Below are 18,977 nucleotides of genomic sequence, written 5' to 3' on the forward strand. Positions count from 1 at the left end.
CGAGGATTTGCATGTCTAACAAGTTTCCAGGTGATGCTGATGCTGGTGGTCTGGTGACCACCCTTGAGAACCATTATCTTATAGGAAGGAAGGTCTTCTGAAATTCCACTGTCAACTCTAGAGTGATAGGATGCTTAAAAATCATGAACACCATCTTCCTTTGGGTCAGAGTTTAACCAGGCAATGGAGACGTGCAATGAAAACATGGTGCTTGCCTAGCATGGGTTCTGCACACAGTGGGCCATCAGCCAGTGTTTGTCAATGGAATACCTAAAGATACAAAGCCATACGCTCGGTGACGCTAACACAACCAGCTTTCCACAGAAACAATAAAGAAGCGTCCCAGTGTGCCGTTTGTCAACTGCAAATCATGTGAGGCCATTTAGAAGCTGAGGAGTAGAAACGAATTCCCTATGTGAACGGATGCATTAAGTAATGTGAAAGCTGCATGGGAATCAAATAGATGCCTAGCCGCAAGTTGGCTTCCTCTTTAATGCCATTAGGAACTCAGACAGTCTTCTCAAAAAGATCTATTGTGTGCAAATGACATTTCAGATCATGTGCAAGGACTCTCAGCAGTGCCTGACTTCAAGAAACTACAGAAAATATTAAGATAGTGACACTGTATTTCACCAGGAATCCAACGAGGCAGCGTGGCAGCACCCCTTGAAAGTTTACTAAAATAACAAAGAATCACTCCAAAGAGAAATGGTGATGTTTGAGGTGCTTTAAATCTGTGGAATTGTTGGAACAAACCGTACTTGATAAGGATGCCTTCTGGGTTCAACTGCAGAATTCCCCGAAGTCACTAAAACCAATTTCTGTAGCAATTACTGCACCTAAGTCAGACAGTTCACTTTTGTCAGACACTCTTTATTAAATGACCCAGACAAAATCAACTTCTGTGGGGGAAATGAAAATATTGCATTTCCACTTATAGGCTCAGGAGAAGTGAGAAACATCAAGAGAGAAGAGCCGTTAGACCGAGTCCCCCTCCTGCCTCCAAATAATCCTGTGGCTTTATTTCACAGAATTATGACTCTGGCCCTCAGTTTCCTCATCTGTAGAATGAAGAGACTGGTCTTAATGGATCTCTTAGGTCTTTTTTAGATTAAAAAAAAAAAATTCTCTGTTCTATCAGGAAGTTAAGTTGAAAGAGAAAGAACAGGAAAGGAAAAATTTTGCTTTCAGCCAAGTCCTATTCCTGGAATGATTTGGGGTCCAAAATTTGAAAGCAAAAATGTAAGTGAGGATTATATTGCAATTGACTAGTTATAAAACCAAGGCCAGCTATGACTTGATCACAGGTTTTGCCACTTTTCAACATGGCAAACACACAGGCTCTCCCAGGTGCTTCAGGAACGAATGCTTCTGGGATTCTGCCTGAGAACATCCTGCAACACAGGAGCTGAGCCTTCACAGAAACACGGCCTCTGATTCCTCTTCTTACCAGCTCCAGAGAATTTCCTTTTTTTTTTTTTTTTTTTTTTTTTTTTTAGCAAAAAGCATTGGTCTATGTATGTTTAGAAATGCACAAAACAAATCAAGAAATAAATTCATACGTGGAAGGACAGAAATGCTAGTCTTAAAATCCAGGCAAAAACTTCCATTTTTATAAGCCTAGGAAGACAATATAAATAAATCAGAAGGAGTCAAACCTGCTGGCAGCAATTGCTAAATCTCTGTCATTTTCTAAATAACCTTCCTTGTGCCGAAAGGTATATGCAGTGACTGTTTCATCTCTCTCCTTTCTGGGACAGGGGGCTTTCTGTGTCTGCTTGAAACTGTCCCTAGATTCAGAGAGCATCACCTACTTTGTTTGACCTTTTTGATGATAAAATGAGTGGTTTCTTTACTTCTCAAGTCACTCCCTACTTCGGAGAAACTGATAACAATGACAAGTGTGGGAAACAAAGATTGGAACGATTTAAGTGCAACTTCTGTGAATAAATGCATCATTGCTGTTTCAAAAACCTATCCTGTGTAAGAACTACCATACGACCCAGCAATCCCACTGCTGGGCATATACCCAGAGAAAACCATAATTCCAAAAAACACATGCACCCCAGTGTTCATAGCAGCGCTATTTACAATAGCCAGGACAAAAGCCTGTTCTATGTAATAGGTCAACAGGCTGCTTCCTCTACCCAGGGACCCTTCTCCAGTCACCCATGACCTCCATCCCTGCCCCTTCAAAGGTCCCTGTCTGCATCCAACTACTGCTGCTGTGGCCTGGAGGGGCCTGACCTTCCACCTCTGCCCACCTAAATCCTCCTTAGCTTTCTAGGAAGCTCAAACCCTCCCTCCTCCGTGGCGAGCCTCTGCTCCCCTAATTTAAACAAGCTGGCACTCTCTGAGCACACCTGGCCCTTTCCTTGTAAGGTTTCTGTGACAGCATCTCCAATACACGCCTTATGCCTGGATCCCACGCCACTCTGTTCCTCTCCCTCAGCCTCATGGCAGCGACTCTACAGCATAGTAGTTGCTCCATAGTTACGAGTTCTGTGCAAAAACCATCTTCTGTCCTCAATTTTTCTCCTGCACTGTGTTTACTCTGGAGTTGGCATTGTGATAGAGAACAAAGCAGTGCATTTTGATTGACTGATTGCCAGCTCTACAAGGGCACCAACGTGAAAAGGGCCCTGGCCACGCATGTGTAGCCACTAAAAATAGCTGCATCATTTTTAATGAGATGAAATAAAGGCCAATGACGTACTGCTAAACAACAAATTCAGATTCTAAGACCGTATGCAGAATGTGATCTCATTTTTGCATACTACACGTGTATGTATTGCCGTAGGTATGTCTGTCTGTCTGATTTGTTATAAATGTAGAAAAAAAAAGGGGGGGAAAAAAACACTGGAAGGCAGGGCACCAATGTGTTCATAGATTCATCACCGGGGACAGTATTGATGGTAATTTCTATTTTCTTCTTTGTACTTTTCTAGATTTTTCCTAAAATACTTGCAATGAGCATATACTACTTTGGAGTTAAATATTAGGCGTCATTTTATTTTATTTTATTTTATTAAGAAGCAAAGAGAGATGAACAAGAGCTGTGAGTCACATCACCATCAACAAAGGACCAACTACTGAACACGTAGCTCCCATGGTACGTGGTCAGCACATGTGGGGAGAAGCCACACAGAGTTTTGCTTAAGGACCAGGAATCTGAATTTGCATGGCTAAGTATTCCTAAGCGTTCCATCACCTCTTCCTATGAACTTTCTCCTGGACCACAAGAGCTGGAGCTATTTGGGTCATTTTGCTGAGACCAAGAGAAAGGAATGAGCTTCACTCTAGTTTCAGAACTAGGCCAACCGCTGTGGCCAACTGGGCCCAGCAGGGCACGCCTGCTCCCACGGGCCTCTCACTCAGTGCCTCTCACCCTTTACGTTCCAGCAATGTGAAATGACGGATACTTTTAATACAAGAGACCTGTCATTTATTTATTAGCTGGGGACAGGCTCTGCAGCAGAGAAGGATGCATTATAAATCAACTCCTTTCTCAGTCATTAAAAATTAATCCAGTTCATAATGTAGAACGTCAGTAATTTCTGTATTAGAGCAGCAAGTTGTTTTTTTTTCTTTTCTTCCAGGTTTTGTTTTTTACTTCCTCCCTTCCCTGAGGATACGTTTTTTTCTCACAGTGGGCTGGGTATAAATTACCCCAGGGAAAGGTATCAGGAAATATAGCTTTTTCAGACAGAGGTTACAATGGTGCAGTGGAATCAAAGCTCTGCAAAAAAGGCCGTTGACCAATTTCCCCTCAGAAATATGGTCTTACGGAACCTTCCCATTTTGCCCCATGGAAGCTCATTTATGATATTCTTCTTTTGTTTCGGACCCACCCTGAATCAAAAATGGAAGGCATTTTAGGTCCTTGATAGGCTAGAGAGAAAGAAATACATAAGGCAGGTGATTTTAGGTGTGTTGGGAAGTCTCTGTGTCCCATCTGCGGCTGGTTGCTTCCTCACAGAGGGACCTTCATTAGCTTTTCTTTTTTTTTTTTTAACATCAATACATATTGATCTACTTTATTATTTTCAATGACTACATAATATTCCATTATATAGATGCACCATCATTTTTTAATACTTGTTCCCTCTTGATGGGTCATTGGTTCTCACTGACAATGTTTCCATGTAGCTTTTCTAATGTTTCCAAATTAATTTGGCATTCACCAAAAAAAGATGTATGGGTATTAGAAGCCCAGGCCCTGAGCAGAAACCCTTCATATACCCCCCCCTTTAGGCCTGGGATTCAAAGATGCCAAGCAGACCAGACGATGCTGGAATATGCCCAGAGGCTGCAAAGCTGATCCTCTGAGAATGCTTCCCTTTGGTTCCTCCCCTGAGTGGCAGCTCTAAGAAATGCAAAAACTTGGAATTATAAAGAAGGTAACTTCTGTGCTCCCTGGCTTCAGAGGAAGTAAAAGGGAGAATCTAGAATATATGTGCATCTCCTCCCCACCTTGGGCACATTGAGAGGTTTGCAATGGTTGGGTCAACCAGATGACCTTCTCAGATGACCTACCAAGGGCTGTGTATGAAAGGAAGGGGACCTTTCCACACCTGCCTGCTCTGCCCTCTGGCAATCTGTCTTGGTCCTGGGGGGCCTCCCCGAGACAAACAGTATGGCCCCAACCCAGGTTACTGGCGTTGATACCTTTGTCAAACCAGCCACAACTGAGTTAACGCTCCTAAGTAACAAATCCCCACAAATCCCCAAGCACATATTTAAAATCTATTTTCAGAATTACACTGAGCATAATTCAACCAATCAATGAGCCATTAGGAGGTTAGTCCCAACACTTCTTCATTACCAGTGGCATTAGGGCCACCCGACGTAGCAGAATCCAATGCGAAGAGTTGCTGTGTCACCAGCAATTCTAGATCTGGGGACGGAAGCTAACACAGTGCCTTGTGAGAGGCCCGGCTGGCTACAATCTGGGTGACAAATTAAGCTACATAGCCACCAGGGACAGGAGAAAAGGAAGCTTGGCCAAGAAAGAAGCCAATTTGACCCCAAGGACTTTCATTCTCTTCCTCCCAGTGTAGCTGTTGCATCCCCTCCACTGCCCATCGATTTTGGACCCCACTCTGGGAGGCCTGCCTTCCAGGCATCTGAAGCTCTAGATGACCTGCTGAGGTAGGAGTGAGGATGGGGCTACCTACATGGGAGCCGTGAAAGTCCTAGAAAGGGACTCCCTTCTGCTGACTCGATGGTGGGCACCATGGGTCATCCAAGCCAGCATCTGTCTGGCAATCTCCAAGCTCATCCTCAGTCTCCCGGAAGGTGGGGTGCAGGTGAAGTGGAGGTCAGCTAATCGTGAGAGGACACAGCCTGGGCCAGGGCAAGAGGCATGTTCCTAAATCCCTGAGTTTGAATCCTGACTCCATCACTGACCAGCGAGTGACCTTGGACAAGTTCCTTAACTTCCCTGAGTCTGAGTTTCCCAATCTGTGAAATGGGGACCATAGCACTTACATGACAAGCGGATTTAACATAGACAGAAGGACTGATGAGGGGAAGAGAGGGTGGCGGGCTCTGTCGTACCACAGTTTTGTCATTGCCTAGCTCTGAGACTACAGGAAATGACTTAATCTCCCCAGTGCCTCGGTTTCCCCATCTACCAAATGGGAGAAGTAATAGCACCTATGGTTTTTGTAAGGATTAAACAATTTATCATATTTAAAGAGTTTTCAGTGCCAACAGTAAGCACTCCGCTGTGTATGATTTTATTATTATTTTCACCTGCTTAAAGATCAGACCCTGGCCCTCAGTAGGTATTGAGAGGTACTGAGTAAATGTGATTTCTCCTCTCTTCACTACTCTGCCCCTTTCTTTCTCTTCACCAGCCCCTGCTCCCACCTACTCTCCAGAAACGATGCTTCCAAAGGATCATACAGCAGCTCCCAGGAATTCACACAGCTTGCTCAACCAAGATAATCAGATCCAGCTAAAACCACATGAAGAAATTTGTCTTTGCTCGGGCATATAAGTATAGCCTTGAAAATTAGCATGACAATTTCCCAGACCAGAACACCACTGACAACGACCACAAATTACCAGCTTGCTTTCCCTCAGCGGAGAGAGACAGAGGGGGAGTAAAATTTGCATGAGATCAACGTTCTCATCTTCCTCCTGCCACTTCTACCCCAAGAGGCCTCTGCGTAATCCTAGCAGAGCAGGAGTTGACCCTCGTAGAAAAACTGGGGTGGCGGGCAGTGTCATTTCTCACTTTCTTTCTTGCTAACAGACTCTGATTCTGTGGAGGGTATTCACACCCCTCCGGGCAGCCTTATGCCTCAGGGGAAGTGAGTTGCATCCCCAAGCCCAGGGGAGTATCTGGAGGAGCCTAGGTGTTTGTCTTAGTCCCATTTTCTTTATGGGTGACTGGCTTAAGAATAAACAGATGATGTAATTCTGGCCAATGAGACAGGAGGGAAAGGCTGCTGGGGAACTTGGGAAAAGGTTTTCTCAATTTCAGTCAACCCACAAGAAGAGACAATTCTGTGCTGTCCCTGGGCCATGTGTTTGGTTGTGATGCCTGGAGCTCCTGCAACCATTCCGTAATCATGAGGGGAGCCAGCCTGGTGGTAAAGCCGAACACAGAAAGGCAGAGGCAAGAGAATCTCAGAAAAGCAGAACTAGAGTCCTAATGTACTTAACCAGGAGCCTTCCCTACCTATTTACTTGAGTTATGTGATGACCAACTGCCTTCTTGTTTAAGCCCGAGTCAGGATTGCCTAGTACTTTCAGCCAAAAGATCTGAACTGATACGATCAGTGTCCAAAACATGAGATATGTGCACAAATATAAACAAGACCCATAAACATGTACATTTGTGTCTAAAAGTCCCACGTGTAGGTCTGCTAAGGAAGAATGAAGGGGCTGTGCACTTATGTATAAGAACAAGGAAAAAGGAGGCCACTTGAGTGGCTAGGCATTAAAGCCCTAACTGTATAAAAGGTACCATATGGGCACAGACGTACAAGTAACTCAAGTGATACACTTGGGCAGGTATATGGGGGAGCAGGGGCACTGCAGTTTCAACAAAATAATGTTTCCTGACAAGGGGGAAGGGCAAACAAAGACTATAAAACCAACACAAGAATCTCAGCATGAATCTCTCTGCCATCCCCTAGTTGCACCCACGGCTTTGCAGTCTCATAAACCCAAAAGGAAATTGGCCTGAGCTCTCTGCTCATCTGCATTGATCGTTTCCTGACAACCAACATATTACAGTCTTGACTCCCAAGAGCATCTCTGTGGCTGCGGATCTGGGTGATAAACTGCGATTTCTTAGAGCTGGGGGAAAGAAATCATTGGAGGGAAATATTCTTATCTTTTCAGAAATAACTTCAAGCTTTGCAAACCTCTATTTTTGACACCATCAATCTGGTTTCCTCCAACAGCATATTTGAGGCAGGAATTGTAACTATCGTTGTAAGAATGTCGTTGTCAAGGCAAGGATGGTCATGTATATACCACTTAGGCAAGTTGACAGAGCCCTTTCAAATTCTCATGCCACGTCATCTCAAAAAATACCAGCTAAGGTGGTCACATTTTCTTATCTCAAGTTTAGAGATGGTGGATGCCTTGCCCACAACCACGTGGCTGCTGAGTCAGTAGGCTGGGACCAGGGTCTAGGACCACCCACACTCATCTTACGTTCTTTTCTAATGAAAAGGGATCCCCTTCTTGAAATAAAGAGGTGCTTTGACCTTCCACCCAATGGTTTGGAAACAGTGGCTTGGGGGCAGCAGCTTGCATCTTGGATTGTGCATTTCTCCTTAGAGACAGCTCCCTGAGATTCCAATCCTAAGCGGCAGATCTGCCTGGAAACAAGGAATGCAGTGAAATTTGGCCATGACCAGCATCTCTGGATCTGGGGGTTTAGGAAGTGTTAGAGGCACCTGCAAGAGCTTCTAGGCAGAGAATAACCAACAAAGACTCCTGATCCACTTGCATGAAGGGCACTTAGTGCTCTGCCAGAAATCCTGAAGAATGCCACCACCCCGACTCGGGGCATTACCATGGAACTCATCCACTTCCTGTCCCTCCCAGATGCTTGGGAAGAAATGGGACAGAGCATGTGCCAAACAGGTTCAGCCCCACTTGGGCACTCTGTCACATGAGTTATCACATCTGCTGGGGAGGCAAAAACAGAACCCCAAACCCCCGGAACAGCCCAGAATGCGATCCACTGAACATCTGCGTCCACAGAGAGATGCTAACAAGTGTACCTCAAAAATCAAGTTCGGGGGGTCCAATAAATTTGGGAAATGCTGCAGACCCAGGTGTTCTCCTACAAAATTGCAATGACCTTTACCATTAGAAGCTCTCAGAATCCCACAGTAAAACAAAAAACGTATTCAATCCAGGTTTTCCCAAACTTATTTGACCGTGGAACTTTTTTTTCTGAAAAACTCCCAGAGCACCATTTGGGAAATCCTGCGTTAAAGGCAGCTGGGGAGAAGACAGAAGGGCAGTTGCACTCAGGGTTTCTTGGCTAAGAGGTGAGTAGAGCTTGGGTTTTTCATTACTGACCATTAAGAAGACAGCACAATGAGAAGGAGAACTCCCCAGCTCTTAGGCATGTCTCCCATCTGGAGTGTGACTCATGTGCTCATTCAGAGGAAATGGAGATGATGACCATTTTCTCCTGGAAAGGGCTTCTGGAAAGAGAATACTAATGGGGGCTGCCACTAACAATAGCACCCCTTGCTGTCTCTATGGATGGTGAGGGAGGGGGGTCTTTTTTCCTGTCTTTTAGCCTCTGCCCATAAAATAGGAATTTCTATCTCCTCAAAGACACAGGAAGTAACCCCCAGCTCTTCCCCCAACCCGTGTGCTTGGTCCCTCCCTGTGAGAAGTGAGTGATTTACCTGATGGGTGAGGTGGGCAGAGTCCATCATCCCTCATCATATTCTCTTCCAGGTAGGGCTAGTGCAGAAAAGGGAGACTCTTCCTGCCTACGTGGTTTTCCAAGGAGCTCCTAAGCTTTCTGACTTGCAAAAATGAGGCAGACCATGACCCTCCGTGCAACCAGATAGACAACATCTGCTCTGAGACCCAACTCCTGTCCGTGCATCCCAAGTTCAAAGCTTGGGAGAGGCATCAAGAAGCCCATTTTGGCTTTACTTCTAAGCAACTTCCTGAAGTCTAGCAAGAAAGCCCAACTTTTGATTCCTTTCTGATGGCTGTGTGGATTTCTCAGCTCGTTCAGAACAATCACCCTTAAAAACTCCCATCCAGTTTAGATGCTTGTGTCCAGTTGGAGGAAAAAAAGAGCAAAGGTCTGGGAAATCTTGAGCTGGAGAGGATCTCTGGAGGGAAGTCAATCCTCCCACTCCTTGGAGACAAGACTGAGGCCAAAACATGCCAAGAAGACAAGTAGAACTTCAGCTCCCAGGGCTCTGGACAGGAAGGGAAGGGCCCACTCCACATCTCACTCACTTTCAGCTGTTGGGTGCACCTTCCCCTGCGTTCATGTTCCCCCACGAAATGACATGACTACAGGCTGGCTGAGGGTCTTATCATTCTTCACCTCCTCCTCCACCACGGAGCACATGCTTACCCCCTAAGTACTTTTTTTAAGCCAATTACCGTGTATTTACAGTGAGCATAATTATACCTAATTACTTAATTAGCATGACTGCACGCAGCTACTAACTTTGAGTATGTAATTATGGCGGTGAAGCACAGAACATATGAGGTCATGAGACTCAATAGGAATGCAGGTTGTCTTGGCTCAGGGAGATGGACCAGAGTCTGTCCCTTTGGACTAGTTTGGTTACAGCTCCAAAGTACATGCTCAGCAATTTCTAGCGTTTCAGAAAATTTGGGGGAAATGCAATCACGTGATTTTTTTAAAATCCTGGGATAGAGAAAAGAAAGGGCAATAGGCTATGCTTAGATTATGCCTAGATCTAAGGGATTTGGGAATCAGTATCCACAGAGGTTACTCTCCAGGGACTGAAACCCTCAGGACAAGCTCAAGCATGCGGGCCCAGGACTTCCTTACTGCCTTGGCTTTCAAGATAACCCATTCTGGAATCATCTAGCTTTGTCTGGAAAGAAAAGAAACTGGTAATGTGTCTGAGCGCTCCTTTCCTCCTTGGGCTCACCAAACCTAACACCACAGCCTTCTCAGGGGTCTGCTACTTATTCTAACCGGATCTGAAAATAGGATTGAAGAAAAATCCAAGGGGAACAATCCTAGTTTTTGTTTGTTTAAAATGTTCTATGAAAGACTGTCTGGCAAACAGAGCCTGGAGACACCCAATCGATGAAAAAGGCTAAGGCAAAATATCACTATTACCTTCACCAAGATTCAACCTATAGTTCCCTTAATGGGGACCATCAAGATCCAACCAGCAGGATAAAGGAAGAGATGCATCAGAACGGCCCACGTCCACATTGGTCCTAATCTCTTCACGTCACATTTAGCCAGGCCTCCCTCCTAAACCAACCAGAGGGGAGCAAACAGCAATCCCCCTACCCCCTGTAAGCCAGCCTCCACTTCAGCTCCACTCCCAGAGGAAGAGCTCCTAGCCCAGCCCTGTAACCAGATACCTTTCCTTCCATCAGGACTTCTGCTAGAGAAAAACCTAGAAAGGCATATTCTTCAGTAGCAGCAGCTACGACTGCTGTCTCTGTTCCTGGTTCCAGGGTGCGTGGCCTCCCAGACAAAGGAGCCCATTCTCCATATTTCATCTGCAAGTCCATTACGCTGAGCTAAGTGGCTGGGAATAAACACCCATCATTACCCTGCGCTAAGCAATGTTTGTTAGTATAGAAGGTGACAGAAATCTATATCATGCCGATGCACTATTAATACTGCATTATGTCCACAGGTTCCGTGCTCCCCACCACAGCTGGTAAATCGGCCCTGGCAGTTCCTCTTCCAGAAAAGACAGGGTCCGTGGCTGATTGGCCCAGAAGGGGAGGAAGAGACAAGCCACTCCCTCACTCCTGATGTAGGAACCACTGGTCCCAGCTAAAGGGACACAGTTCACAGACCTACTGGTTCCAGCTTTGGTCATCTTTGTGGACGTCCTTGCCTTTTAGGCTGGTATGATAAGGGGAGTGCATCAAGCAATTGCCCTGAGGAAAGACAGTGAGGACGGGACCTCCAAACAGCTGCAATGTAGCCAAAGAGACGTAAGGAAGGGTGGGTCCTTCACCCTAACCCAGGGCCCACGTCAGAGTGCCCGGCACTTAATAAGAGCTCAATGGATGCTTGTTGACTTACTGAGGAATAAAGGAGAAAAGGGGGTTGGAGGGAACCAACACAGATGGGGTATCAACAGCCCAATGAGAACGACGTGCTGTGAGGGACCCCAGGACAGAGCTGCCGGCTCAGCCAGGGAGGACGAGTGACAGGCCTAAGAAAGCAGGATGTAGAGGTGACCAGCCAGGAGAGGCTGAAGGTTGAACGCACACGTATGGTTCAAAGTGTAGAGACTCACGTGGAAAACAGAGTCCTGAAGGCCTGAAAGGAGGTCCGAAAGACCAGGGCCAGCTTGAAAATGACACATGGGGAAAGAGAAGGCATTAGCAAGGTTTCTGGGAAACCAAAACAGAAAAGGGTTTGGATGCCCAAAGAGGTGAGGGTCACTGGGGGCTCCGGGTGGGCACCATAGAGAGTCACTGTGACAAAATGCTTTTGAGACGCTGTGAAGGCATGAGCACGCTGGTCAGAAAATCAAGGCGCCAGTTCTGTAGTCAATGTGGCAATTGGCCTCAGACCAATGACAAGTTAGAAGTGAAGTATGCTCACTATAGGCCAAATAACTATCTGATGAGAATTACACCATCATCAGTTGCTGGTATAGTTTAGAGCAGAAGACATATAGAAGCACACACTTGTGTGTACACACACATACATAGACATACTCGAGAGAGCACACAGAGTAGGTGGGTGTGCACTGACAAGTCCAAGAGACCCTGGGGCAGGACCTGAGCAGTGGAGGCCAGTCTAATATGAAATGAAAAGAACCTAATCTGCCTTGGTACTGCCACCTGGAAGACAGTTTGGTTGTTTCTTACAAAGCTAAACATCCTCTTACCATACGATGCAGCAATTGCGCGCTTAGGCATTTATGCAAATGAGTTGAAAACTTATGTCCATGCAAAACCTGCACACAAATGTTTATAGCAGCTTTATTCATAATTGCCCAAAGTAGAAAGCAACTAAGATGTCTACTGTGGGTTGAGTTGTGTCCACCCACACCCCCCCAAAAAAACAGGTTGAATTCCTAACCCCCAGTACCTTAGAATGTGACCTTATTTGGAAATAGGGTCATTGCAGATGTAATTAGTTAAGTCAAGATGAAGTCATACTGGAATAGGATGGGCCCCTAATCCAATATGGCTGGTGTTCTTGTAAGAAGAAGGCCTTGTGAAGACAGACACACAGGGAGGATGCCATGTGAGGACAGAAGATTGGAGTGATGCAGTGGCAAGCCAAGGGATACCAGCAAACCACCAAAAGCTGAGAACAGGGAAGAAGGATTCCCCTACAGGTTGCAGAGGGAGCAGAGTCCCCTGAGACCTTGATTTTAGGCTTCCAGCCTTCAGAACGACGAGACAATACATTTCTATTGTTTGAAATCACACAGTTTGTGGTACTTTGCCACAGCAGCCCTTAGACACGAATACAATGTCCTTCAATAGCTGAGTAGATAAACTGTGGTAGAGCCATATGATGAAGTATTATTCAGTGATAAAAAGAAATAAGCAATCAAGCCACAAAAAGACATGGAAGAACCTTAAATGCACATTGCTAAGTGAAAGAAGCCAATCTGAGAAGGTTACATACTGTATGATTCCAGCTATAACGACATTCTGGAAAAGGCAAAACTATGAAGACAGTAAAAAAGATTAATGGTTGCCAGGGGCTGGGGAGGGGAAATGAATCTTGGACCACAGGAGAGTTTTAGGGTAGTGAACCTATTGTGTGCGATACTTAAGTGACGGATACATGACACGATGCTCTTGTAAAACCCATAGAACTGTACAACACGAAGAGTGAACCCTGCTGTAAACGATGGACTTTAGTTAATGATAATATATCAATATTTGTTCTTCAATTGTAACAAATGTACCACACTAATGCCAGATGTTAATAATAGGGGAGATTTTGGTGGGGGAAGTGTGAGGGGGTAAATGGGAACACTCTGTACTTCCTGCTTAACTGTTCTGTAAACCTAAACCTGCTCTAAAAACTTTTTAAAAATTAAGAAACTGACTTATCCCCAGGGCCAAGTATTTCCTTATCTGAAGGCAACCATGGTCCCTTGGGAACTTGATTTTGGGGAAGAATTCAGAAAGGAGGATAAGTCCCAACAGTCAGACCAAGGCTGACCCAGCTTCATGACTACAGGGACCTTCAGCCAAGGTTCTCTTCCCCATAGGGCTGTCCTTATCCTGGAAACAGGGAGAACATCGAGCCTCCACAATACAGCATTCCTCAAAAGCCAGCTTCCCTGAGTCCAGGAGGTGGAGAGTAAATGCTTGTGGACCACTGGAATCCTAGGCAATGTGATCTGACAGGGAAAGGATGCATCCTGGAGTCAGTAGGTCTGGGTTTTCACCTCAGGCTCTCTCTTAACAGCTGTATGATCTGGGACAAGTCCCTTAAGCTCGCTGAGCCTCAGTTTCTTTATCTATAAAATGGGTATATCAGCCTCTCCCTCAGAGAGTGGGCGAAAGATTGCATGAGGTAAAAAATGGAAAGCCCAGCCCAGGGCTTGGTCCAGAGGAGGCTGTCGATGCAGATCAACGACCTTTCCCTCGGTCTGTGACATCTCTCGAGAGCCTGCGCCTGGAATGAAGACACACTCACCAAGCGTCATCTGACACACGGTTCGTTGGTATCTTCTCCAACCCTAGTCCCATGCTGTGTTTCCGCAGACAATGAAGACTGGTAACACAGGGGACTTCCCTGGTGGTCCAGTGGTAAAGAATCCGCCTTCCAATGCGGGGGATGCAGGTTTGATCCCTGGTCGGGGAACTAAGATCCCACATGTCGCGGGGCAACTAAGCCCGAGCGCCACAACTACTGAGCTCGCGCACCTCAACAAGAGAAGAAAAAACCTGCACGGGCCTTCCCTGGTGGCGCAGTGGTTGAGAATCTGCCTGCCAATGCAGGGGACACGGGTTCGAGCCCTGGTCTGGGAGGATCCCACATGCCGCGGAGCGACTGGGCCCGTGAGCCACAATTGCTGAGCCTGCGCGTCTGGAGCCTGTGCTCCACAACAGGAGAGGCCGCGATGATGAGAGGCCCGCGCACCGCGATGAAGAGTGGCCCCCACTTGCCGCAACTGGAGAAAGCCCTCGCACAGAAACGAAGACCCAACACAGCCATAAATTAAAAAAAAAAAAAAAAAAAAACACCTGCACGCCACAACTAGAGAGAAGCCCGTGCGCCGCAACTAGAGAAAAGCCCACGCGCCACAATGAAAGATCCCACATGCTGCAACTAAGACCAGATGCAGCCAGAAATAAAAATAAATAAGTAAATAAATAAAGGAAAAATTAAAAAAAAAAAAAGACTGGTGACACATAAGAGCTACTTCTTGGAATAAGTTCAAAGTCAGGTTTGGGAAACAGGACCCACATCTTTGAGAAGGGACAGGACGACCTAAGATTTCACTCAAAATCGTGCAAGACTACTGTGCATGGCTTTTCCTCTAAGCCATGGGGAAAGGTCACTTTTCAATAGGATGGGCCTAGGAAGAACTCACAGGTAGTTGGAAGTGAGCCAGATGCCCAGTGATGAGTAGGTACAGGAAGGAAGAAAAGGGAGTGAGGGGATGCGGGGAGGGAGATGGGCATTTCAAGTGGGAATTACACTGTGGTAACAGTCGGAGGTGTGAGCTTGGAGGGAGACCTGGAAAGAAGTGACTAGGGGTAGAGGCTGGTGAATCAGCAGCAGAAAGGAGCAAGGTGAAGACATGAGGACCCGGGAGTGGCCCCAAGGGGGCAGAGGGTCCCATCCTGCATCTTGGAGATCAGCCCCGGTGGCAGTAAGCCCCTGAGGGTAGGGACCATGCATGCCTTGTTCCCCATTGTTTCCAGAGCCGAAAGGAAGGCCTGACACAAACCCTCAATGAATATTTATTGAATAGATGAAAGGGAGAAAAATCAGCACTGAGTGAATGACTCAGATGCTAACGAAGAGGAGGGACCCAAAGGAATACCCTCAAGTTTTACCAAGAGAACTCAGGGGTTCCTGGGGAAACAGAGCTACGAGACAGGGAACGTGAAGAGGTATAGTGCTGAGTGGAAGGGGACAATGTCTGAAAGGGGAGGTGAGAGCAAAGGATGGTTGGCCAGGGTCAGGGAGAGTCCCTGACTACAGGCCCACCAGGAGGGGAGAGGTCATAGGGAGGGGTGGGGAGCTGGGAACGCTGACGCTGGGAAGATGCACCCCCTCTGAGACAGAAACAACCTGAGAATAAAGGCAGACAGCCTGGCCTGGGGACAGAGGGCAGGAGGGGAGGGTGACACGGGTTAGCACCCCCAGCTGGCCTCTGCTCTCTCAACCAAGAGGCAAAGTTGTCCTCTGAGAATGGTTTTGGGAAAAGGGGATGAACAGAGAACCCCAGGGCCTTGAAGAGAGCCAAGCAGCCTTCCAACCGAGCAACGGGCAAGAGCCAAAACATGACTCCTAACACAGCCGCCTGCAGTCCAGCCCAGCACAGGCACCACAACTGCAGCCCAGCGCAGTCACAAGGGGGACAAAAGTCACCTAGTGCCCAACGTGGCTACAAATAGCTTGAAGCTTCTCCCCAGTGACCCAGCTAGACCGGCCCCTTGCTGTCTCATTCAGAAGGACCTAGCCTCAAATTGGCTGTGTGACATGGAGGGCTGTACCGGTTTCCTGATGCTTTTGAGCATCAGGGGGCTTTAAATAAATAATGAGGGCGGCCTCACTAGACTGCAGATTCTATATCCAACCCCGAAGAGCAGCGTCTTTATTCAGCTCTTCCAGCACCCCTGGAAAGGCCAAATAAATTTAGAATAAAGACAATGCCAAATGCAGAGCACTCAGGCACATGGGTGAGGGGCTGCAAGCATCTGATAATGGATGGTACCAGGTGAGCTCTAAACATCCTTGCAGCCCTGACACACTATGAAAAATGCTATGGACCAGACTGAAGACAGAAAGTGAGAAGCCAGGAGAGGAGCAGCGTCTTAATCACTCCAGCCAGAAAGGTCCCACCACTTATGATAAACACGTGTGTAAAGAAAGAAAAGCACTTCTGTGCTAAATCCATCACCGGAGGACGTGCGGAAATGACCCCTAAATTCAGGTAGCTAATGTCCCTGCGATTTCTCCCCACAGTCCGCGTTGTTAAATGGGACGAGGAAGGGACTCAGATGGGAGACCCCCCCCCCAGGGCCCCAAGATATGAGCATTTCTCCTCCCTTAATCCCTTGCTTCTTGTCGTCCCCCCCCACCGCCAAAGGAGTGACCCCAGCCCTGTCTACAGCATCATAAACGTTCACTGCTTATTTATCCGCCAAGGCGCATGTGGTTTTAATTATTTATGATAGTGTTTCATCGCACATGGGGATGTGTCTTGGAGTCCCTTCCCTTGACTGATGAAGCCTTTGTAATCAGAGACCTGCTGCTTCCCAGCCGGTAAATCTCAGCGAGGAGAGGGCCAGGCGCTCCCTTCCAGGACTGTGTGAGTCAGCCATGGATTCACAGAGGGAGGATTAGCCAAATCCGGTTACAAGGCTCCTGCACGTTGTTTGTCCTTTTGCCACACATGTTTTCTGAAAACAATTAAGAGCCATCCGCTGTCTACTGACAGGACAAAACGTACTGCTTCCCTGAAAAGGGCATCTTCCCTAATATCAGAGGGTTTGGATAAGCTGGATTCATCCGGGGATTTTGCTCTGATGAGGTCTTGTTTGTTCCCTACTCCCTCAAGTCTTGTCACTAAACCTGCTTCCTCTCTGTCTCCACCGATCCCTTCCTGTGTACACAGAAGTGCTGTCTGGACGTAGAAAGGCCGTCTGCTTTGAGTCACAAACACAAGGAGCTGTGGAGACGCTTCTCCTCTGCACCGTTTCCCAGGGCGACAGCTCCTTGGCTAGGTGCTGGGTCCTGACATCAAAGGACACTCCGAACCCACCGGTCTCTCCACGGTGCCCACTCATTCTGATGGCCCAGAGGGACCTTCCTCCTCACATGCCACATTCGCCCCATCTGGAAACTATGCCACCACCTGGTATCAGGAGCCCATGGGACCCTACTCTATCCCCTGTAGCTTCCACTACAGGGAACAAAGCCCATCCTCGTTTTTCCCGGATTCTGTCTTTATGAATTCACCTACTCGCTACAATTTATGTGCAACCCCAGAACACACACACACAGCGCTTTCACAGTCATTCACAAACATTCGAGAAGTGGTGACCAATTTGAGTCACCCCACATGCACATTCCCAGCTGAGGTTAAAAAGCCATGCTCTGCTTTCTCGTTTCAGCTCTCATACTGTAAACAAGTGTCCTTCTCGTGGTCTATCCAATGCCACCTTTTTTGCATATTTGTGCTTTTCGTGGGTGAGACCTCAGTTTAAAGCAGCCCCCAAGCATAGTGCTGAAGCTCTGTCTAGTGTTCCTATGAGTGAGAAGGCTGCGATGTGCCTTACGGAGAAAAGAGGTGTGTTTGATAAGCTTTGTTCAGGCATGAGTCATAGTGCTATTGGCCACTATGAGTTCAATGTTAAGGAACCAACAGTATGTATTAAGGTGTCTTTAAACAGAAGCACACATAATACAGGTTATGTCTTGATCAGCTGATAAAAGTGTTGTGACCAGATGCTTGCACGAACCTAACCCTGGATTTCCCCTAGGAACAATGGTCCAGTGTTCGCTAATTTAGTGGTCAAAGTGACTTTACAGAATACTTGGAATAACGAGAATCAGCTGTATATTCAACAGCAATGCCAAGCCTCTATTCAAATACCAACATCACTCTAGAAAGCTCAGCAGTGCCAACCCTGGACCGAGCTTGGACCCATGCTACCATCACAGGAGGGCTTTCCTCCCAGCCTCACCGAGGTCAGTCCAGGATGACCCTGATCCGAGGTGAGAGCTTTAGCCAGAGTAGAACCATTCTTTGCACTGTCTTCCCCACTGTTTATCTGAAATGCAGGTATCTTTCTTCCCTTGCCCAACCCTGGTCCAGAACCCAAGTACCCTTCCTCTAACTGGTACTGATGGGGGGAGTCTGATAAACACTGAGACAGATTCTGGAGGACATCAAGGTTGGGAGGCAAATGATGACCTTATCCTGATTCTAGCCCAGTCCCTCCCACTGTGGCAATCCTCTCACTAAAAACAGAGCCAGAAACACAGAAGCAAAGGTGGATGGGGTGACTGAATGCCCACTCTGCTATAAGATGGACCAGTGGGAGCTGCAAGAGTTCTGTGAGCTACAAAGAGTGTAGCCCAAGTATAGAGAGCCCCGCCAGGAGGGAGAGCAAGACCAGAGGCATTTCTTCCTAGGCTGACCTGGGACCAGCTGACCAGACGAAGAGAACAGATTGGCAGAAGCCTACGGGCAGGGAAGGGGGACTCACAGCCTCCCAGAACCTCGGGTTTCCTGTCTGTAGATGAGGCCTTAACCTACCCCATCCCTTCTGTCCCTTCTAGCTCTAGGGCACTCTCCAGGGGTCTCTGTTCCCTCTCCTGACACAGCTGCCCGTTTCTTGGGAGCAGGAACAGTGGGAGGGGAGGGGTGTGCACTGTAGTCGCTGAGCCTAGATTGAGCCTGGGGGCACAGCAAGGGAAACAGCTGCTGGATGGAGGGCCAAGCCACGGAGGCACCAGGAACGGGGAGAGGCCCTAGCAGACTCAGCAGAAATACAAAGGGAGGGGCTGAACCACCAGGAGGGAAGAGAGATTAGGAAGCAGGTGCCCCGAGCCCTCTGATCTGAAGGAGACA

At 47.3% G+C, this 18,977-nt stretch overlaps 1 protein-coding gene and 1 long non-coding RNA gene across 6 annotated transcripts in view; one reads left to right on the forward strand and one right to left on the reverse strand.

Moving 5' to 3' along the window:
* The window catches only part of LOC309655590, a 65,210-nt gene extending 51,106 nt beyond the window's left edge, over positions 1-14,104 (forward strand). The window contains exons 2-3 of the long non-coding RNA XR_014260902.1: positions 5,862-8,525; positions 10,866-14,104. This is a non-coding gene — a long non-coding RNA (uncharacterized lncRNA). The remainder of the gene's footprint in view (positions 1-5,861; positions 8,526-10,865) is intronic.
* NTRK3 (neurotrophic receptor tyrosine kinase 3) overlaps positions 1-18,977 on the reverse strand; it is a 391,080-nt gene that overhangs the window by 143,391 nt on the left and 228,712 nt on the right. The window lies entirely within an intron of this gene.

This window comes from Balaenoptera physalus (assembly GCF_965194825.1).
Source record: "Balaenoptera physalus genome assembly, chromosome: 2".
Taxonomy (NCBI): Eukaryota; Metazoa; Chordata; class Mammalia; order Artiodactyla; family Balaenopteridae; genus Balaenoptera; species Balaenoptera physalus.